The following is a 6005-nucleotide window of genomic DNA, read 5'->3' as shown; positions in this document are numbered from 1 at the left end:
AATATAAGATGCGTGGCGCCACCTAGCGGACTGCAACTCAACTGCAAGGGTATATATTATAAAACAAGAAAGGAAAGCTAACTTCGGGCGGATCCGAAGTTGATATACCCTTGCAGTTAAGATTTTTCCATTTCTGATCGTTCAGATATATGGCGTCTATAGGATATAGTCGATGGATCCTTCTGAAATTTGGCAGATCGGATTACATTGCCTAAAATGGAATCCGCAGAAAGTCCCATCATTCTAGTTTAATGCTATGCTAATTCCGATCGTTCAATTATATGGCAGCTATAGGATAAAGATGGCCGATCCTAAAGAAATTTGTCAAATTGGATTATAATAGTAATAGAATAATAGATAATAGAATCTGCATCAAATTCCATCTTTCTAATTTAAAAAACACCAAAGTTAGCCAATTCCGATCGTTCTATGACAGCTATAGGATATAGTCGGCCGATCCCTATGAAATTTTGTACATACGATGGCCAAATTTAACATGTGTGGAAAGTCCATCTTAAACCCTCTATCTTAAAAAACACCAAAGTTATGGCATTTCCGATCAATCAGTTATAAGGCAACTATAGGATATAGTCGACCGATCCCGGCCGTTCCGATTTATATATTATCTGCAAAGGAAAGAAGGATGTGGGAAAAGTTTCAACTCGATAGCTCTAAAACTGAGAGACTAGTTTGCGTAGAAACCGACAGACAGACAGACAGACGGACAGACATGCTTATATCGACTCAGGAGGTGATCCTGATGAAGAATATATATACTTTATAGGATCGGAGATGTCTCTTTCACTGCGTTGCACACTTTTGACCAAAATTATAATACCCTCTGCAAGGGTATAAAAATAACAAAAAATTTTTTATAATAAAAAAAAATTAAATAAAAAAAATATGGAAATGGAAAAATGAATCAAGTTCACTCAAAATTATATGTCAGTATTTGGAACTTAATGAAGGCTGAAGGCCATTACAGATCCGCCACCGCCAAACTTCAATTAGCCATGCTGGAATCACAATACCTATCGCATAGGATTGTGATATGGGGCGAATCAAACGTCGTAGATCTCGCCAAGGTCGGGTGGGTTAAGAATAGGGTATAATGAACATCTAATACCCTACAACTGATCAGAGTCATTCTCCCTCTCTCTTTCTATTGAGCCTGTTTGCCTTTAAGGTGATTTGTTCCTCTAGTTTTCTTTTGGATTTGATTCGGTAGGACAATCATCCGGGTTTTCCTTTATTCATTTGCATCTAGCTAGTGCACTTAAATTTATTTTGATGATGTGTTGTATGGATACGTGAAAAGAATCCCCCCATCCGTTGAGCTTAGTCTAAGATCACAAGAAGTGCACGCCCTTCACTTCCATCCAACCGTCCCCAAGGTATATCCTCTGGACCTTGCAGTAGACCTTGAAATTTGGTTCTGTTTAACTACAGCCCGTACACCCCCACGTTGCAAAGTTGGTTATCAGCGTAGCGAGTTCGAGCCACACCCACACATTACAAAATAGGCGCCCAAACGGTGAGGCCTGGTTAGAGTTATCTAGTCAGTTTCCTTTTTTTTAATATCATCTTTGGTGGAACTGCAAGAGGTTAGAGTTTTTTTGGGCATCTTGACCCATTGGACAATGATATATCTGTTAAACCTATTAGGCCTGTTTAACTTGAATTTAATTGGAATTCACCAACTGTTCGTCTTTAGGAATTGCGATTGCTGTTCAGCAGCTTGGAGTAATCGACCAGAGCGACTGTTGTGTGTAACCTGATCTCACTAAGTTGAATAATTTCAGATTTATCAGGTCCGAATAATGGATTCTGGTTAGGAATCGCTGGAAGAACTTTAGCTCTTGACCTACTGGATGTACATCTTATCGGAAGTTTTACGAGTCAGTAATTTTCTAGTGTATCCCCAAACAGAATCAGAGAAAGGGAGATTTGATCAGTTAAGTGTTTCAGCACATTTTGGATTTCCGAAAAGCCCTATACGAATTTTGGTGGCGGATTTTTTGTATTTGATTTTTTTTTATATATGTTTAATTTTGGAGTTTTTTTATTGTATTATTTTTTTATATTCAATAAATAATTTTATATTTCACCATGGAAGTACGACACAGGTCAGAGAATCCAGCAGAGGGCGTATGAGAGCAGGAAACTATGTGTTCCACTTGTCGCGAACCTACGAGTTCAAACGATATGTTGGCTACGACTGCCTGTAATGATAAATTTAATTACAGCTGTTTAATGCAACTTTTACAAGTGAAATCATTTTGTCCCGTTTGCAGCAGTAGTTGCTCAGTTAACCAGCTTTCCCTTACTAACAATAACTTAACGGTTGAAATAAACGAGGCAGAGGCCCTAGGAGAAATGTTAGATCCCAGCCTTGAACCAATTAGAGCTAATTCATATAACAGAGGCAAAGGTGCTATAGTAAGAAAAGGGCTACAGACGAGATCAATGCAACGTAAGGGACAGCCAAGTGACCCATACCTCGGGAGCGAAAACCATCGAGAAGAGTTAGGCAGAACCGAAATAACGGATTTAGTACAATCATGTATACAAGCTCAACAAAACAACATGTCACAGAATATATCCCAAATTATTAACTCATCGATAAAACAAGCTCTAAAAGACAAAATGACTTCCCTTAATTTCGAGTCAACAAAACAGGACCAAAGGTTACCCAGCGTTCCCCGATGGTTTAACGATTACCAATCGCAATTACCACCCATTCAGAGAAACACAGTCATCATAGTGTGACATTAGCCGGAAATTCTAGAACTTCCAGTATTTCCCCCGAAAAAGTCGCTAGCATTATACAAGGCTGGCGGATTAAATTCGACGGGGCGCGAAACGGCATGTTAGTCGAAGACTTCCTATATTGTATTCGCTCCCTTACAGCACAAAATTTAGGAGGCGACTACCAACTTTTGTGGAAATTTGGGACTTGATCAATGTTAGACGGCAGTCAGAACATGAACCATTCGAAAAATACCAGTTCGCTGTAGAAACCTTGTTAGGAAGACTAAAGATTCCCATATCCGAAAAATCGACCGTACGAATTCTTATTAGAAATGCAAAGATATCGTTACGTTACGAATTGATGCATTTAGGTATTAACGCCTTTGCTAGATTACGTGAAGAAATTCGTACTCACGAGCAATTTCAAAAGCACGTCAAGGCCCAATCCTTGAAACCGAAGATATCAAATCGTTCCATTTCAGAATTATTTGGCACTTCAGCAGATGAACTAGAAATAGAAGTAGACGAAATCCATAAGAGGAAGATGGTCATAGGTTCGACGATTGAATGGAGGTCCGATCAGTATTTTGTTATGGTTGCGGAGCCAAAGATGTTTATAAGCCAAAATACTCCCGGTTCAAACAGCCAATAATAATAAATGTCCCGTGGTAGGGAAATATGTGACTAATATTTCTTACCGTGACCAAATAAGGCTGTTTATTGAGATTAGTTTACCTCACACTTTCGAAAAAACTAAAGGTGGTTGTTTACTATAATTTTAAACGACGACGAAAAATAATTCACAAGCGTTCGACTCAACGTTATAATTCGCTATATTTTTACCAAAAGAACTTAAGCCTAGCTTATCTATTGCGGCGGAACGGGGCGAATTCACGGGAGAGCGCAAGTGAGCTTTTATTGTCCTCCCGCTCCGCCCTATACTAACTTATGCTAGACTTCAATACAATTCAAACTTCTACAAAATCTTCTACATTAATTCTACACCGGCCCTGTTGAAGGCCTTCATCAGGCTTCAACCACTGGCAACCTCGCCAGCTTGTGGACTGCTCTCCTGAAGACCGCTCCTGCACTAGTCCTGACGTCGGCGACCCTGACCCTTCCGTCCGCGCCGGCGTGAGTCTCGAAGATCCTGGCGGTGATCCACTGTTGGGGCGGCTGCTTGTCCTCGGCGACCAGGACAAGATCGCCCTTCCTGGCGTCCTCCTGCTCCCGCTGCCACTTCGACCGCGTCTGTTAGCCCAAGACGTACTCCCGGGACCATCGCTGCCAAAACGTTTGCTTGATTGACGAGACAAGCCGCCATCACCGCAAGCACTTTAGACCCTGCTGGTCCGGAATCCGTGGTGCTGGTGGGGCGATGAGCGGCCCGCCTGTCAACAGGTGCCTGGGAGTCAACGCCTCGCCGTCGCTTAGGACCTGACTGAGGGCGCCCAGGGGCCTCGAGTTCAGGACGGCCTCGACTCCAACGAGGACGGTCTGCAGCTCCTCTGCGGTCAACTTCGCGCTGCCCACCGCTCGTAGGAGTAGGTGCTTTGCAGACTTCACACCTGCCTCCCATAGGCCGCCCATGAGCGGAGCCCACGGCGGTATGAACGCAAATACGCATCCTTTTTTTGGTGCGTATTGTCGGAGTTCGTCCGCCTCGTCCTCGATTCGCTGCCGTAGTGCCGCGAAGTGGCGACTCGCTCCGACAAAGTTCGTCGCATTATCGCAGTGCACGATCTGCGGACATCCTCGGCGCCCAACGAACCTTTGAAATGCCAATAAAAAGGAATCAGTTGATAAGTCAGATACTACTTCTAATTGAACTGCCTTGGACGCATAACAAACAAAAAGGGCAATGTAAGACTTATAGGGTGGTCTACCACGAATTTTCAATGTCGTTTCAATAGGGCCACAGAAATCCACGCCACATATGGAGAATGGGCGGAGAGCACGAACTCGATCTAAGGGTAAATCTCTCATGATTTAAGTCATCAGATGAGGCTTGCATTTAAAACAGCGTATGCCTGACCGCACTATCTGACTGCAGACTTCCTGCGCGTTTACTATCCAAACGCGCTGTCGCAAGAGACTCACCATTGCTCGTGGACCCACATGAAAATTCGACTCGTGCAAGTATCGGACGTAGCTCTGAACAAATTGAGAGCGCTTCGTCAATAATACTGGAAACTTGGCATCGTACGAAATAGGAGCATTAGCTAGTCGCCCCCCGACCCGCAACAACGAAATGGTAAGCCCAGCCTGAGAGGTTTCATGGACAAACGGACTTAGCTTCTGTAGGCTTGGGCTAACAACAAGATTTTTTTAAATATTTTTAATTTCCTCTTGATACTCGTGGTCTTGGACTATCTGGACAATTTTATTAAAAGCTTCTTGATATTCGACAGGTGAAGGTACAATATCAGAAGTAACTTCTAATTTTTTACACTTCTTTATAAAGCGGACCATGTAAACGAACACTCGCAGCAGTTTTAAGTGAGAGGAAAATCCTTCTATCACTTCCAACAAATATAAGGAAGAGACCATTGCAGTCAGTCCGACCGCATTCTTCTTTGCTTCCACCTGCAAAATCTCTGGTGACGGATCAAACCGGGGGCCCGTTGGCCACTTAACTTCCGGCTCCGTTAAAAACGATTGACCTGTGAACGGATTGATTCTATCATTTCCTTTACGTCTCCACCTCTTGACACAATGTCTGCTGGGTTCTGTTTAGTTGGTACATGCCGCCACGTGCTATCCTCTGACCACTCTTGAATCTCAGCAACTCTATTTGATACGAACGTTGACAACGACGATGGATGGGAACGAATCCAATGAAGACAAACTTCCGAATCTGACCAATATACACTTCGTTCGATCGGTGCTTTGATAAGAGGTTTTATTTTGCGACAGAGGTCCTCGAGAAGGTGAGCGGCACATAACTCAAGATGGGGGAGCGTCTTTGTCTTGAGCGGCGCTACTTTCGACTTTGCAGTCAACAATGAGACTTTACTAGCTTCTGCAGATTTGCAACGGATATAGACGCAGGCTTCATAGGCTCTCATCGATGCGTCAGAGAAGGCATGAATTTCAATTGGTGACATTGGCTCACTCATCACAAATCTCGGTATTGAGATATCTTCTAACTGTGACAAGGCAAACTGAATTTTGTTCTACGCGGATTCCTAGTGCAGTGGAATGGACTCATCCCAATGTAGCTTATTAAGCCAAAGTTCCTGCAACAGGATCTT

This window comes from Drosophila ananassae, chromosome XL (genome assembly GCF_017639315.1).
Source record: "Drosophila ananassae strain 14024-0371.13 chromosome XL, ASM1763931v2, whole genome shotgun sequence".
NCBI lineage: Eukaryota > Metazoa > Arthropoda > Insecta > Diptera > Drosophilidae > Drosophila > Drosophila ananassae.
The sequence above is the reverse complement of the archived record's forward strand: the minus strand, read 5'-3'. Positions refer to the sequence as shown.